The following is an 18139-nucleotide window of genomic DNA, read 5'->3' on the forward strand; positions in this document are numbered from 1 at the left end:
TGACCTAGGCAAAGTTGTATGGAGGTAGGGACCCCTGAGAAAAAAGTTTGGTCCCGAGGCTCCTTGGACCACCAAGTCCCTAGGTCGGACCAAAATCGGAAAAAATCCGACCAAAGTCGAAAGTGTCGAAAATTTTAAAAAACCCCTTTTGGGGCCCTATGGCCTCCCTAGATAATGAAAAGTGAGGTCCGCGGCCGATCCGGAAGAAAAACTTGACCTAGGCAAACTTGTATGACGGTGGGGACCCAAAAAAATTTCGATGAGTGTAGTTTAGACAGGCCGGAAAATGTATCGGTGGTCCGTATCAAGGGACGTCTTTTAGTTCCATGGGGTGGTGGTCGTCGAACAAAGTCGCCTAGGTCGACCACCAGAAAGACCAGTCGTGTTGTAATGGATGTTTTGACCACTTTACTAGGGAAACCTAGTAGGTCGAAGCAAATTTGGGGTTCGAGATGAGTTGGTGAAAGTTGGTCCAACCTAGGTGTGCTTGGTGGAGGTTGACCATGAAAGTAGAGCATGATAGGAATGACCATAACTTTGGTTCTAGATGTCGGATCGGTACACTTGAGGCAGTTTTGGAAAGGTGAAGGCCTGCTCTAGCTATGTTTCCTACCAAGCTGAGCGCCTACTAGTGACCCGGAGGAGGTATTAAGGGTCAAAGGCAAAAAGGGGTACCCTAAAGTGCATGTGACCAAGAAAATGGGAAAAACGGTATCGCCTATAGCTCAGGCTGTATGGCTCGGATCGGAAAGCTTGGATATGCGTTGGAAAGGTCTTGACGAGCGCTAGCTATGTGTCCTACCAAGCGAAGCGCTAGGTGTTGAGCAAGTCGGTCATATTAGAGGGCAAAGGTGAAAAATGGTGGTTTAGAGGCGAAAATTCACCTTATGATCGAAAATAGCGGGCGAACGATAAGAGCTACGAACACGGCGTAGAACAATCATAAGTACGTTACCACAAGACCTAACTTTGGCCAATATAGAGCGAGAAGATCGGAGGTACCCATCAGGGTGATATGGCTGGTTCAAAGTTGGACCAAAACGAGACTTGAGAAATGGGTTGAAACACGGTATCGCGAATAACTCAGGCTGTATGGAACGGATCGACAAGCTAAGATCAGTGTTGGAAAGGTCGAACCGAGCGCTAACTATAATCCCAAACAACCGAAGCGCTAAGTGTTGAGCAAAACTGAGTTATTAAGCGACAAAGTGGAAAAATAATACCAAAATTTCCAAAAATCACACAAGACCAAGAATACCGAGCAGGCGGTAAGAGATAGCGGGTTGACGTAGAATACTTATAAGTTTGCCTCTACGAGACCTAAAAGTCGTCCATAGACAGCGAGAAGATCGGACCACTCTGGAAGGGTGATACGAGTGGTCAAAAATTGGCAAAAATGAAACATGGCTAAAATGGATTTGACTTGTGCACCGTATAGCTCCGGCTGTATGGCATGGATTGTTAAGCTAGGATATGTTTTGGAAAGGTAACACCCAGCGCTAGATACGACTAGAAGAAAGCAAAGCGCTAACTAGCATGATTTGGAAGTTATTGAGTGTCAAAGTCGAAAAATGTTACCAAAATTGAAACTCGAGTACATTGGGCCAAAAAGTACAAGTTGTGAAATTTGGACTTACGAGTAAAATACCGAGCAGGCGGTAAGAGATAGAGACTTGGTGTAGAACAATTATATGTTGGGCATGTTATAACCTATATTTGGCCCGAACATAGTGACGAGATCGGTGGTACCCAAAAGGGTGGTACAGGTGTTAGATGGTTTTCCCAGAGCATAAGCTCCACATGATATGGAAAACGGGAAACATCATAACTTCGGCTGTATGGCATGGAATGGAACGAACAAGGTATCGATGGAAAGAGAAAAGGTAGCGCTAACTATAATTCCTACCAAGCAAAGCGCTAGCATGTGACCGTTCGGGTGTTATTGTGAGTCAAAGTCAGAAATTGTTACCACGAGAGGCGAAAATCCGACTAAGTCCATGAATACCGGGCTGGCGGTAAGAGATACGGCTTGGCCGTAGAACATTTATAAGTTGGCCAATACAAGACCTAAGTTTCGTCCATAGACGACAAGAAGATCGAAGATACGTGAAGGTGAGATATGGGCGTCCCAAAGTGGGCCTTTGAAAAAGTGACAAACTTCCCTTATAACAGCATACACCAAATATCTCTGGCTCTATGGCACCGAATAAGAAGTTGAGCTCAGCGATAGAAAGGTGATAGTCAGCGCTAAATATCATACGAACAGAGTGAAGCGCTAAAGGGAAAGGATCTTGGTGATATAAGGTGACAAAGTCGAGAAAAGTTGCCTAAAAATCATGAAAAATGTGAAAAAATGGCTAAGTCCCGGGTGCCTTAAGGGCAGGTTGATCGAATGTACCGAGCTGGCGGTACGAGATAGAGACTTAGTGTAGAACAATTATATGTTTGGCATGGCAAGACCTACATTCGGTCAATACAAAGTGAGAAGATCAAAGATACCCGCAAGGGTGATATTGGTGTTCAAAGGAAAAAAGCACTAAGTCTTGGGAAACTTATATGAAGAAAAAGGACCCTGATGGGTCATATGGTATTGATCGAAAAATCGGCTAAGTCCCAAAATGGGGATGTCAGAACTACACTCATGTGTTACCACACCAAGCAAGGCAAACTTATATGAAGCAAAGGACCCTGATGGGTCAAACGGTATTTTACGAAAAATCGACTAAGTCCCAAAATGGGGATGTCAGAACTACACTCAAATGTTACCACACCAAGCAAGGCAAACTTATATGAAGCAAAGGACCCTGATGGGTCATATGGTACTTTACGAAAAATCGGCTAAGTCCCAAAATGGGGATGTCAGAACTACACTCATGTGTTACCACACCAAGCAAGGCAAACTTATATGAAGCAAAGGACCCTGATGGGTCATATGGTATTGATCGAAAAATCGGCTAAGTCCCAAAATGGGGATGTCAGAACTACACTCATATGTTACCACACCAAGCAAGGCAAACTTATATGAAGGCAAGGACCCTGATGGGTCATATGGTATTTTACGAAAAATCGGCTAAGTCCCAAAATGGGGATGTCAGAACTACACTCAAATGTTACCACACCAAGCAAGGCAAACTTATATGAAGCAAAGGACCCTGATGGGTCATATGGTACTTTACGAAAAATCGGCTAAGTCCCAAAATGGGGATGTCAGAACTACACTCAAATGTTACCACACCAAGCAAGGCAAACTTATATGAAGGAAAGGACCCTGATGGGTCATATGGTATTTTACGAAAAATCGGCTAAGTCCCAAAATGGGGATGTCAGAACTACACTCAAATGTTACCACACCAAGCAAGGCAAACTTATATGAAGGAAAGGACCCTGATGGGTCATATGGTATTTTACGAAAAATCGGCTAAGTCCCAAAATGGGGATGTCAGAACTACACTCAAATGTTACCACACCAAGCAAGGCAAACTTATATGAAGCAAAGGACCCTGATGGGTCATATGGTATTTTACGAAAAATCGGCTAAGTCCCAAAATGGGGATGTCAGAACTACACTCAAATGTTACCACACCAAGCAAGGCAAACTTATATGAAGGCAAGGACCCTGATGGGTCATATGGTATTTTACGAAAAATCGGCTAAGTCCCAAAATGGGGATGTCAGAACTACACTCATGTGTTACCACATCAAGCAAGGCAAACTTATATGAAGCAAAGGACCCTGATGGGTCATATGGTATTGATCGAAAAATCGGCTAAGTCCCAAAATGGGGATGTCAGAACTACACTCAAATGTTACCACACCAAGCAAGGCAAACTTATATGAAGGCAAGGACCCTGATGGGTCATATGGTATTTTACGAAAAATCGGCTAAGTCCCAAAATGGGGATGTCAGAACTACACTAAAAAGTTACCACACCAAGCAAGGCAAACTTATATGAAGCAAAGGACCCTGATGGGTCATATGGTATTTTACGAAAAATCGGCTAAGTCCCAAAATGGGGATGTCAGAACTACACTCATGTGTTACCACACCAAGCAAGGCAAACTTATATGAAGCAAAGGACCCTGATGGGTCATATGGTATGGATCGAAAAATCGGCTAAGTCCCAAAATGGGGATGTCAGAACTACACTCAAATGTTACCACACCAAGCAAGGCAAACTTATATGAAGCAAAGGACCCTGATGGGTCATATGGTATTTTACGAAAAATCGGCTAAGTCCCAAAATGGGGATGTCAGAACTACACTCATGTGTTACCACACCAAGCAAGGCAAACTTATATGAAGCAAAGGACCCTGATGGGTCATATGGTATGGATCGAAAAATCGGCTAAGTCCCAAAATGGGGATGTCAGAACTACACTCAAATGTTACCACACCAAGCAAGGCAAACTTATATGAAGCAAAGGACCCTGATGGGTCATATGGTATTTTACGAAAAATCGGCTAAGTCCCAAAATGGGGATGTCAGAACTACACTCAAATGTTACCACACCAAGCAAGGCAAACTTATATGAAGGAAAGGACCCTGATGGGTCATATGGTATTTTACGAAAAATCGGCTAAGTCCCAAAATGGGGATGTCAGAACTACACTCAAATGTTACCACACCAAGCAAGGCAAACTTATATGAAGCAAAGGACCCTGATGGGTCATATGGTATTTTACGAAAAATCGGCTAAGTCCCAAAATGGGGATGTCAGAACTACACTCATGTGTTACCACACCAAGCAAGGCAAACTTATATGAAGCAAAGGACCCTGATGGGTCATATGGTATTTTACGAAAAATCGGCTAAGTCCCAAAATGGGGATGTCAGAACTACACTCAAATGTTACCACACCAAGCAAGGCAAACTTATATGAAGCAAAGGACAATGATGGGTCATATGGTATTTTACGAAAAATCGGCTAAGTCCCAAAATGGGGATGTCAGAACTACACTCAAATGTTACCACACCAAGCAAGGCAAACTTATATGAAGCAAAGGACCCTGATGGGTCATATGGTATTGATCGAAAAATCGGCTAAGTCCCAAAATGGGGATGTCAGAACTACACTCAAATGTTACCACACCAAGCAAGGCAAACTTATATGAAGCAAAGGACCCTGATGGGTCATATGGTATTTTACGAAAAATCGGCTAAGTCCCAAAATGGGGATGTCAGAACTACACACAAATGTTACCACACCAAGCAAGGCAAACTTATATGAAGCAAAGGACCCTGATGGGTCATATGGTATTTTACGAAAAATCGGCTAAGTCCCAAAATGGGGATGTCAGAACTACACTCAAATGTTACCACACCAAGCAAGGCAAACTTATATGAAGGAAAGGACCCTGATGGGTCATATGGTATTTTACGAAAAATCGGCTAAGTTCCAAAATGATGATGTCAGAACTACACTCAAATGTTACCACACCAAGCAAGGCAAACTTATATGAAGCAAAGGACCCATATGGGTCATATGGTATTTTACGAAAAATCGGCTAAGTCCCAAAATGATGATGTCAGAACTACACTCAAATGTTACCACACCAAGCAAGGCAAACTTATATGAAGCAAAGGACCCTGATGGGTCATATGGTATTTTACGAAAAATCGGCTAAGTCCCAAAATGGGGATGTCAGAACTACACTAAAAAGTTACCACACCAAGCAAGGCAAACTTATATGAAGGCAAGGACCCTGATGGGTCATATGGTATTTTACGAAAAATCGGCTAAGTCCCAAAATGATGATGTCAGAACTACACTCAAATGTTACCACACCAAGCAAGGCAAACTTATATGAAGCAAAGGACCCTGATGGGTCATATGGTATTGATCGAAAAATCGGCTAAGTCCCAAAATGGGGATGTCAGAACTACACTCAAATGTTACCACACCAAGCAAGGCAAACTTATATGAAGGCAAGGACCCTGATGGGTCATATGGTATTTTACGAAAAATCGGCTAAGTCCCAAAATGGGGATGTCAGAACTACACTAAAAAGTTACCACACCAAGCAAGGCAAACTTATATGAAGCAAAGGACCCATATGGGTCATATGGTATTTTACGAAAAATCGGCTAAGTCCCAAAATGATGATGTCAGAACTACACTCAAATGTTACCATACCAAGCAAGGCAAACTTATATGAAGCAAAGGACCCTGATGGGTCATATGGTATTTTACGAAAAATCGGCTAAGTCCCAAAATGGGGATGTCAGAACTACACTAAAAAGTTACCACACCAAGCAAGGCAAAGTACCTAGGTGAACCCTAGGAAGAAACACGGACCAAGTCAGATGGCCTAAGTCAATAGAACAAGTGACCTAGGCAAAGTTGTATGGCGCTGAGGACCCTGAAAAATCTGGTTAGTGTAGTTTAGACAGGGTAGGTTTTTGGGTCGGCCGAACCCCCTTATTTTGGGTTTTGGCCTCATCAAGAAGCTACACCTAGGCAAACTGCCTAGGGTGAAAGTGCGAAGACCAATCGAATAGTAAGACAAGTTTTGACCGATCGCCCTAGGCAAGCTTGTATGAAGAAAGGGACCCTAAGGGTCATATGGAAATACATGAAAAATCGGCTAAGTCCCAAAATTGGGATGTCAGAACTACACTAAAAAGTTACCACATCAAGCAAGGCAAACTACCTAGGTGAACCCTAGCAAGAAACACGGACCAAGTCAGATGGCCTAAGTCAAGAGTGCAAGTGACCTAGGCAAAGTTGTATGACGGTGAGGACCCTGAAAAATCTGGTTAGTGTAGTTTAGACAGGGGAGGTTTTTGGGTCGGCTGAACCTCCTTATTTTGGGTTTTGACCTCCTCAAGAAGCTACACCTAGGCAAACTGCCTAGGGTGAAAGTGCGAAGACCAATCGAATAGTAAGACAAGTTTTGACCGATCGCCCTAGGCAAGCTTGTATGAAGAAAGGGACCCTATGGGTCATATGGAAATACATGAAAAATCGGCTAAGTCCCAAAATTGGGATGTCTGAACTACACTAAAAAGTTACCACATCAAGCAAGGCAAAGTACCTAGGTGAACCCTAGCAAGAAACACGGACCAAGTCAGATGGCCTAAGTCAAGAGAACAAGTGACCTAGGCAAAGTTGTATGACGGTGAGGACCCTGAAAAATCTGGTTAGTGTAGTTTAGACAGGGGAGGTTTTTGGGTCGGCTGAACCTCCTTATTTTGGGTTTTGACCTCCGCAAGAAGCTACACCTAGGCAAACTGCCTAGGGTGAAAGTGCGAAGACCAATCGAATAGTAAGACAAGTTTTGACCGATCGCCCTAGGCAAGCTTGTATGAAGAAAGGGACCCTATGGGTCATATGGAAATACATGAAAAATCGGCTAAGTCCCAAAATTGGGATGTCTGAACTACACTAAAAAGTTACCACATCAAGCAAGGCAAAGTACCTAGGTGAACCCTAGGAAGAAACACGGACCAAGTCAGATGGCCTAAGTCAAGAGTACAAGTGACCTAGGCAAAGTTGTATGGCGCTGAGGACCCTGAAAAATCGGGTTAGTGTAGTTCAGACAGGGGAGGTTTCTGGGTCGGCTGAACCTCCTTATTTCGGGTTTTGGCCTCCTCAAGAAGACAGACCTAGGCAAACTGCCTAGGGTGAAAGTGCGAAGACCAATCGAATAGTAAGACAAGTTTTGACCGATCGCCCTAGGCAAGCTTGTATGAAGAAAGGGACCCTATGGGTCATATGGAAATACATGAAAAATCGGCTAAGTCCCAAAATTGGGATGTCTGAACTACACTAAAAAGTTACCACATCAAGCAAGGCAAAGTACCTAGGTGAACCCTAGGAAGAAACACGGACCAAGTCAGATGGCCTAAGTCAAGAGTACAAGTGACCTAGGCAAAGTTGTATGGCGCTGAGGACCCTGAAAAATCGGGTTAGTGTAGTTCAGACAGGGGAGGTTTCTGGGTCGGCTGAACCTCCTTATTTCGGGTTTTGGCCTCCTCAAGAAGACAGACCTAGGCAAAGTGCCTAGGGTGAAAGTGCGAAGACCAATCGAATAGTAAGACAAGTTTTGACCGATCGCCCTAGGCAAGCTTGTATGAAGAAAGGGACCCTATGGGTCATATGGAAATATACGAAAAATCGGCTAAGTCCCGAAATTGGGATGTCTGAACTACACTAAAAAGTTACCACATCAAGCAAGGCAAAGTACCTAGGTGAACCCTAGGAAGAAACACGGACCAAGTCAGATGGCCTAAGTCAAGAGTACAAGTGACCTAGGCAAAGTTGTATGGCGCTAAGGACCATGAAAAATCGGGTTAGTGTAGTTAAGACAGGGGAGGTTTCAGGGTCGGCTGGACCTCCTTATTTCGGGTTTTGGCCTCCTCAAGAAGACAGACCTAGGCGAACTGCCTAGGGTGAAAGTGCGAAGACCAATCGAATAGTAAGACAAGTTTTGACCGATCGCCCTAGGCAAGCTTGTATGAAGAAAGGGACCCTATGGGTCATATGGAAATACATGAAAAATCGGCTAAGTCCCAAAATTAGGATGTCTGAACTACACTAAAAAGTTACCACATCAAGCAAGGCAAAGTACCTAGGTGAACCCTAGGAAGAAACACGGACCAAGTCGGATGGCCTAAGTCAAGAGTACAAGTGACCTAGGCAAAGTTGTATGGCGCTGAGGACCCTGAAAAATCGGGTTAGTGTAGTTTAGACAGGGGAGGTTTCAGGGTCGGCCGAACCTCCTTATTTCGGGTTTTGGCCTCCTCAAGAAGACAGACCTAGGCGAACTGCCTAGGGTGAAAGTGCGAAGACCAATCGAATAGTAAGACAAGTTTTGACCGATCGCCCTAGGCAAGCTTGTATGAAGAAAGGGACCCTATGGGTCATATGGAAATATACGAAAAATCGGCTAAGTCCCAAAATTGGGATGTCAGAACTACACTATAAAGTTACCACATTAGCAAGGCAGACTTGTATGAAGAACGGGACCCTGGTGAAAGTAGCAAATATCCCAAACCGAACATGAATATTATACACACAAGAGTACGAACATAAAGGAACACGGACCAAGCGTACCGAGAGAATCGGTACTATAGAACCCTCGTGGTTCTACACAAAGACTTTATGTTAGGGGTTCAAGCCCCATAGTACTCAAACGGTGACAGTAGCAAATATCCCAAACCGAACATGAATATTATACACACAAGAGTACGAACATAAAGGAACACGGACCAAGCGTACCGAGAGAATCGGTACTATAGAGCCCTCGTGGTTCTACACAAAGACTTTATGTTCGGGGTTCACACCCCAAATCGAACGTGGAATTTACTTTCTGATGGTCATGCGGTCGTCCAAAGGGGTCTAGTATCCTGGGATGACAAGCATCACGGGCACAGCTCGTATCAAAACAGTCGAAGAGGCCCGCGAAAGCTTGCTTTCCATGGCTATGCGATGCACAAATTGAGTTTACTCACCGTAGTATAAAACGAACGAACCGAACCTATCCGAGTAGGGATAATGGGCGCAGTAACATACTTCTGTGACCCAGCGAGAGTTGAACGAGGTGACATGAACTGTCAGTGGCTTATATCAGATGGGATACATACATGAGATTGCTTTCAAATCTACACTCGAAAACCTAACCAAGTAAAAGCGAACGTGGGAAGGATTCGAAACCGGTCACGAAATCTTAAGCTGGAAAGAGTCATCACTATGGATACATATTATGCGAAACCAATCAAGTGCTCAGTACTGATCCAAAACCTAAGAGCACTAGTGAACACCTTATTCTCACCCTAGTTCACATCCAAGTGATCGACCACGTGTGTGAAGCAAAGACCAATCGAATTCCTCAATGAACCGAACACTATGAACAAATGGCCAGAAACGTTATAACTATCCAAACATCCTACTATCTAGCGAAAGTCATCACGATGGAACCATACAATGATCTTAACCTATAGCGCTCACCTATTCCTACCCAGAGTGCAAGTGAACAGTTTGCCCACCCTTACCAGTTCACAACCACGTGATCGACTAACATACCGAGGTTACCACAAGTCAAAGTTATACGTTTACAAGCGCAAGACCAATCGAAAACCCCGAAAGCAATCTCGACCCAAAATGTATTATCCGTGAGTGTAGTCGAGTCTCGTACTCGTCATCTGTAATCGTCGGATAGAATATCCAGTACACGGTTGTCTTTCCAAATGAAATCTACATACAGAACTCGCTCTTGGCAAATGGGTGGCATTGGCGCAATCAGGAGCGAGTTCCCGTCCGGGTGCCAAGTGATTGGCAAATGTCTGGGGGAAAGCAACCATATGTTGATTTGTCTGTTAGTGTACTGGGTGTTTGAGGTATGTAGTATCCACGCTTGGTTGGGTGTGTCAGAGGACCATGGATGCGTTCACAACCCCAATTGGGGTACATCGGGAATGATTTTGTGGAACCGATGTGCCCGGCACACACTAAGTTTTGTTGCAAGTTAATAGTGTGCCATGTCCGGGGGGGTTGTGATTAAACTCTGGTGAATTGCGTACTGTGGTGATTGGGGTATGAAAGCCCCGCAGTTGCAATGATCGGACGCGCCTAGCGTGTCCTTTAGTTGATGGTAGGGAAATGAAGGCCCTTGTCAGCTCACCTAAGTATTCATGGAAGTTTGGCATAAGGTCGCTGTGGTAGGGGTATGAAGGCCCCGTCAGCGCATGCACAATCGGGCGCACGAGCGCTTAGCGGAGTCGAATGCCGCTCAAGTGCCTGTCCGGTGCATCGGGTGTGTGTGTGATACGAGGGCAATGAGGTTCGCACGGGGGCTCGCCTCCCGTGTGCTACCGGACTTGACAACATATAGAACGTGGTGTTTGCTCCTCCGGGTGCAATGGGACAATGAACATTCGAACGCAAAGTCGGAATTCTGGTTGATCCTACCAGTAATATACGCTCGTCTCAAAGGTTAAGCCATGCATGTCTAAGTACAAACAGATTTAATGTGAAACCGCATAAGGCTCAGTATAACAGCTATAATTTACGAGATCATCAACCTAGTTACTTGGATAACTGTGGAAAATCTAGAGCTAATACATGCAACATGCCAGGACCCTCGCGGGAACTGGTGCACTTATTAGTCAAACCAATCGCGGGTTCTCCGTGTCATTGAGTTGAAGTCTGGATAATGATGCTGATCGTATGGTCTCGCACCGACGACAGATCTCGCAAATATCTGCCCTATCAACTATGGATGGTAGTATAGAGGACTACCATGGTTGCAACGGGTAACGGGGAATCAGGGTTCGATTCCGGAGAGGGAGCCTGAGAAATGGCTACCACATCCAAGGAAGGCAGCAGGCGCGTAAATTACCCAATCCCGGGACGGGGAGGTAGTGACGAGAAATAACAATATGAAACTCTTTAATGATGTTTCATAATTGGAATGAGTAGAGCATAAATCCTTCTACGAGGATCAAGTGGAGGGCAAGTCTGGTGCCAGCAGCCGCGGTAATTCCAGCTCCACTAGCGTATATTAAAATTGTTGCGGTTAAAACGTTCGAAGTTGATACTTGTCCAACACAGTCCGGCTCCGCCGACCCGGTCAACCCGTGGTCGGTGGGCCAAGTCGGAATCTGGTTGCGACTCAATGGTGTGGTAGGGCACCAAGTCTGTGTCATGGTGTGCCCTTCAACGGGTGCAAGTGTAACATAGAGCTCGACCGCTCACGTTTACCTTGAACAAATTAGAGTGCTTAAAGCAGGGTGCCCAAACGCCCTAGAATAATCTTGCATGGAATAATGGAATACGACCTTGGTCTAATCTTTCATTGGTTTGTACTCAGACCGGAGGTAATGATTAACAGAAGTAGTTGGGGACACTAGTATTACGGCGCGAGAGGTGAAATTCGTAGACCGTCGTAAGACTAACTAAAGCGAAGGCATTTGTCAAGGATGCTTTCTTTAATCAAGAACGAAAGTTAGAGGATCGAAGGCGATTAGATACCGCCCTAGTTCTAACCGTAAACGATGCCAACTAGCAATTGGGAGACGCTACAACCAGGTGCTCTCAGTAGCTTCCGGGAAACCAAAGTCAGGTTCCGGGGGAAGTATGGTTGCAAAGTTGAAACTTAAAGGAATTGACGGAAGGGCACCACAATGAAATGGAGCTTGCGGTTCAATTTGACTCAACACGGGAAAACTTACCAGGTCCGAACTTATGGAGGTGAGACAGATTAATAGCTCTTTCTCAAATTTAAGGGTAGTGGTGCATGGCCGTTCTTAGTTCGTGGATTGATTTGTCTGGTTAATTCCGATAACGAACGTGACTCACATATGCTAACTAGAACGCAGTCAGCGTTAATGCGTCGATGCCGATTGGAACGGGTTAGGACCTTTCGGTGGAGTATGACCTGACACCTTCGCTGTTCGTGTGCGCAAGTGCACTTACGGTACGCTGCTTAGCAGGACAATTTGTGTTTAGCAAAATGAGATCGAGCGATAACAGGTCCGTGATGCCCTTAGATGTTCTGGGCTACACGCGTGCTACAATGTGGGTAGCAGCGTGTCTCCTATTCCGAGAGGAACGGGAAATCACTCAAATACTCACTTAGTAGGGATTATGGATTGCAATGGTCCATATGAACTCGGAACTTCTAGTAAGTGCTGGTCATCAGCCAGCGTTGAATACGTCCCTGCCCTTTGTACACACCGCCCGTCGCTACTACCGATGGATTATTTAGTGAGGTCTTTGGAGATGATCGTTCGCTGGATCCTCGTGAACCGCGTCTGCTTTATCGAAGTTGACCGAACTTGATGATTTAGAGGAAGTAAAAGTCGTAACAAGGTTTCCGTAGGTGAACCTGCGGAAGGATCATTAGTGGCCAAGTGATCCTTCCAGAAGTCCGAACCTGCGGGTTGAGACTTCGGCACAAGTTGCCATATGATAATTGACGAAACACTATAGAAGTCCGAACCTGCGGGTTGAGACTCAGGCACAAGTTGCCATATGAAAGTTGACGAAACACTAACAAGTCCGAACCTGCGGGTTGAGACTTAGGCACACGTTGCCTTATACATGACTTCGAACAAATACACAAGTCCGAACCTGCGGGTTGAGACTTAGGCACAAGTTGCCTTATACATGACTTCGAACAAATACACAAGTCCGAACCTGCGGGTTGAGACTTAGGCACAAGTTGCCATATGAAAGTTGACGAAACACTAACAAGTCCGAACCTGCGGGTTGAGACTTAGGCACACGTTGCCTTATACATGACTTCGAACAAATACACAAGTCCGAACCTGCGGGTTGAGACTTAGGCACAAGTTGCCTTATACATACATTGGCCAAATAAACAGAAGTCCGAACCTGCGGGTTGAGACTTAGGCACAAGTTGCCATATTATATTCGATCAAACACTAAGTAGTCCGAACCTGCGGGTTGAGACTCAAGACCGTAACAAGATGTCACTATACAAGTCCGAACCTAAGGGTTGAGACTTAATGCGATCTAGATACCAAGTTGACATCCAATACCTGTTGAGCAAAACCAAAGATTCCCTGTTCTCGAATGATTACACTATATAACAGGGAATCATGAAGAAATCAAGCAAGCGTGAAACAAAGTCATCACTTGGGCTTGCTCGATAGCCAACCACATGACCTTAACCTAAGAGAGCATGCAAACCACATGATACCTATAAACGATTAACCCGCCCTAGTTCAATCGTTCACCAAGTGATGACTTCAGTATGGCTAAGAGAAAAACTTTTAAATGGGAAAAACTCTAAGTCCGAACCTCCGGGTTGAGACTTCCGCGTCGGAGGTGGGCGCACCTCCTATCCGAAAGATGATGAATCAGGGGTGTTCGGTCAGCAATGGTCGGATGCCCCGTCGTAGTCCAACTATGACAATCAAAGTCAAGACCTCCGGGTTGAGACTTTCCGCGAGTACAAGCATAAAGGAACACGGACCAAGCCGTACCGAGAGAATCGGTACTAGAGCCCTCGTGGTTCTACATTGAGAGAGCCCTCGTGGTTCTCATTAGGGGCTTTATGCAAGTCGTACTCAATACTGTGGTGTGAAGTATAAAGTATAGTCCTCGCCTGGTCCACGCTGCTTCGGCGGTCCTGGGTAAGATAGTTAATTCTAGCTTGCCCTATAGTGGAATGAGGACACTTAATGCTTCGTCTTTTAGCGGCGGCTAGACTCCTCCTCACGGGGAACGAGTTGACGCGCACAGCGGCGGCTTACGCACTATGGCAATCATGGATGCCTGAAGATTCCGTGAAGTTCTCCCCTGGTCCACGCTGCCTCGGCAGTCCTGGGTAAAATGGAATATTTCCAGCTTGCCCTATAGTGGAAGAGGACTATCCAACAATACAAAGTCAAGACCTCCGGGTTGAGACTTTCCGCGTCGGTGGTGTCGCGCACCGCCTATCCGAAAGATGGTGTAACAGGGGTGTTCGATCAGCAATGGTCGGATGCCCCGTCATAGTCCAACTATGACAACCAAAGTCAAGACCTCCGGGTTGAGACTTTCCGCGTCCGGAGGTACGCGTACCGCCTACCCGAAAGATGGTGTGCTTCTGGGGTATTCGATGAGTCGGATACCCCGTCGTAGTCCAACTATGACAATCAAAGTCAAGACCTCCGGGTTGAGACTTCCGCGTCCGGAGGTACGCGTACCGCCTACCCGAAAGATGGTGTGCTTCTGGGGTATTCGATGAGTCGGATACCCCGTCGTAGTCCAACTATGACAATCAAAGTCAAGACCTCCGGGTTGAGACTTCCGCGTCCGGAGGTACGCGTACCGCCTACCCGAAAGATGGTGAATCAGGGGTGTTCGATCAGCAATGGTCGGATGCCCCGTCGTAGTCCAACTATGACAATCAAAGTCAAGACCTCCGGGTTGAGACTTTCTAAGAGTACAAGCATAAAGGAACACGGACCAAGCCGTACCGAGAGAATCGGTACTAGAGCCCTTGTGGTTCTACATTGAGAGAGCCCTCGTGGTTCTCATTAGGGGCTTTATGCAAGAAGTACTCAATACTGTGGTGTGAAGTATAAAGTATAGAGTCCTCCACTGGTCCACGCTGCTCCGGCGGTCCTGGGTAAGATAGTTCATTCTAGCTTGCCCTATGTGGAAGAGGACTCAATACCCTACCTGTTGAGCTTGAAACAAAGTCATCACTTGGGCATGCTCATATTGCCATACACAATTACATTATATTCGAATGAGCATGCAAGCGACCCTATATAGACCGAACCAAAACGATAGATACCGCCGTAGTTCACCCCCACCAAGTGATGACTTCAGTATGGCTAGTGTGTGAAGTATAAAGTATAGTCCTCCCCTGGTCCACACTGCTTCGGCGGTCCTGGGTAAGATAGTTAGTTCTAGCTTGCCCTATGTGGAAGAGGACACAATACTTAATACTTAGAGTACAAGCATAAAGGAACACGGACCAAGCCGTACCGAGAGAATCGGTACTAGAGCCCTCGTGGTTCTACATTGAGAGAGCCCTCGTGGTTCTCATTAGGGGCTTTATGCAAGTCGTACTCAATACTGTGGTGTGAAGTATAAAGTATAGAGTCCTCCACTGGTCCACGCTGCTCCGGCGGTCCTGGGTAAGATAGTTCATTCTAGCTTGCCCTATGTGGAAGAGGACTCAATACCCTACCTGTTGAGCTTGAAACAAAGTCATCACTTGGGCATGCTCATATTGCCATACAATATTCCATTATCTACTAATGAGCATGCAGCTATATGATTATAACCTGTAAACGATTACCCCGCCGTAGTTCAGCGCTTCAACCAAGTGATGACTTCAGTATGGCTAGTGTGTGAAGTATAAAGTATAGTCCTCCCCTGGTCCACACTGCTTCGGCGGTCCTGGGTAAGATAGTTAGTTCTAGCTTGCCCTATGTGGAAGAGGACACCATACTTAATACTGTGGTGTAATGAACAAAGTATAGTCCTCCACTGGTCCACGCTGCTTCGGCGGTCCTGGGTAAGATAGTTAGTTCTAGCTTGCCCTATGTGGAAGAGGGCATACAAGACAAAGTATAGTTCTCCCCTGGTCCACGCTGCTTCGGCGGTCCTGGGTAAGATAGTTAATTCTAGCTTGCCCTATGTGGAAGAGAGCATACATGAACCAAGAACGAAGGTTATGATCGAGGAATGATTCGACAACTAACCGATGGTATGAAATGTGAAGAATTCAAGCAAGCACACAATCAAGTCATCACTTGGGCATGCTCGATAGCCAACCTCATGACATTAACCTAGTAGAGCATGCGAAAACCAATATATATGTAAACGATGCCTCCCTAGTTCAGCGCTTCAACCAAGTGATGACTTCAGAATGGCTAAATCAAATCGGTTCAAACCATACCATCGGTATCCTATTGAAACACACAAGTCGATATCAAACCTCATGATTGTGTAGTCCTCCACTGGTCCACGCCGCTTCGGCCGTCCTGGGTAAAATGGAACATTCCAGCTTGCCCTATGTGGAAGAGGGCACATTACTCAATACTGTGGTGTGAAGTATAAAGTTCAGTTCTCCCCTGGTCCACGCTGCTTCGGCGGTCCTGGGTAAGATAGTTCATTCTAGCTTGCCCTATGTGGAAGAGGACACTTCATACTTCGTCTCTAAGCGGCGGCTTGACTCCTCCCTACGGGGAACGGGTTTACGCGCACAGCGGCGGCTTACGCACTATGGCAGTCATGGATGCCTTACGTTTCTATGAAAAGTGTGTTCCTCCCCTGGTCCACGCTGCTTCGGCAGTCCTGGGTAAGATAGTTAGTTCTAGCTTGCCCTATGTGGAAGAGGACACGTAGACTTACTGTGGTGTGAAGTATAAAGTTCAGTTCTCCCCTGGTCCACGCCGCTTCGGCCGTCCTGGGTAAAATGGATTCATCCAGCTTGCCCTATGTGGAATGAGGACACTTTATGCTTCGTCTCTAAGCGGCGGCTTGCTCCTCCCTACGGGGAACGGGTATACGCGCACAGCGGCGGCTTACGTTATGGCAGTCATGGATGCCTTACGTTTCCATGAAAAGTGTGTTCCTCCCCTGGTCCACGCTGCTTCGGCAGTCCTGGGTAAGATAGTTAGTTCTAGCTTGCCCTATGTGGAAGAGGACACGTAGACTTACTGTGGTGTGAAGTATAAGGTTCAGTTCTCCCCTGGTCCACGCCGCTTCGGCCGTCCTGGGTAAAATGGATTCATCCAGCTTGCCCTATGTGGAATGAGGACACTTTATGCTTCGTCTCTAAGCGGCGGCTTGCTCCTCCCTACGGGGAACGGGTATACGCGCACAGCGGCGGCTTACGCAAGTTAGTCACCCTCGGCAGTGGATCACTCGGCTCATGGATCGATGAAGACCGCAGCTAACTGCGCGTCATAATGTGAACTGCAGGACACATGAACATTGATAAGTTGAACGCATATTGCACGTCGTGGGAACCTACCATGATGTACAGATGACTGAGCGCTTATATTTGAGAAATGTATCGCATACATTTAACTACGCCGTGACACCCGTCACGAGACGTGCACCATGATGTTAACTAGGGTCGCGACGACCCGCTAGCATTAAAGAACCCGTGGTTTACAATATACTGGCATTGGAATTCGAAGTATTTAGAGCGTCCGTGTTCCCGCGTGAGGCGGAAGTACGAGGAGAAGGCGTGCTTGTGGTGTCTGTGGTGGTGTTTACTGATGTCTAGCTTCAGCTTATTTATTTATTTAAATAGAAGCGAAGATGTCAAAGTAGCGTCGAAGCAGCAGCGGTAGCACAAATGATTCAAGTATGGAAGTTGACCAAAGGAACACAAACAAACTAGCGTATGGGCAATGGAAGGTATCAGTGAGTTAAACCACACGCGGGCTAACAGCCCGTTAACCGAGTCCAACGGTACATATTGGACATTGAAACAAAGTAGTCGCAAGCCAGATGTGACGATAACAACCGCAAGGTACATAAGCCTCAGTTCATGTGTGACAACCCCCTGAATTTAAGCATATTAATAAGGGGAGGAAAAGAAACCAACCGGGATTCCCTGAGTAGCTGCGAGCGAAACGGGAGAAGCTCAGCACGTAGGGGTGGCGGCCTGTCCGTCTATCCGATTCCGTGTACTGGTGCGTCTCACTATCCGTCATCT

At 46.0% G+C, this 18139-nt stretch overlaps 2 non-coding genes across 2 annotated transcripts in view; both read left to right on the forward strand.

Annotated features, from left to right (window-relative positions):
* Positions 1 to 17317: 17317 nt before the first annotated feature.
* On the forward strand, positions 17318 to 17472 carry LOC131270035 (5.8S ribosomal RNA). The gene has a single exon (XR_009179180.1). It is a non-coding gene; the product is annotated as a 5.8S ribosomal RNA (ribosomal RNA).
* Positions 17473 to 17959: 487 nt separating this feature from the next.
* LOC131270036 (large subunit ribosomal RNA) overlaps positions 17960 to 18139 on the forward strand; it is a 4088-nt gene continuing 3908 nt past the window's right edge. Inside the window, exon 1 of the ribosomal RNA XR_009179181.1 lies at positions 17960 to 18139. This exon is cut by the window's right edge and continues 3908 nt beyond it. This is a non-coding gene — a ribosomal RNA (large subunit ribosomal RNA).

The sequence above is a fragment of the Anopheles coustani genome (assembly GCF_943734705.1).
Source record: "Anopheles coustani chromosome X unlocalized genomic scaffold, idAnoCousDA_361_x.2 X_unloc_126, whole genome shotgun sequence".
NCBI classification, from domain to species: Eukaryota; Metazoa; Arthropoda; class Insecta; order Diptera; family Culicidae; genus Anopheles; species Anopheles coustani.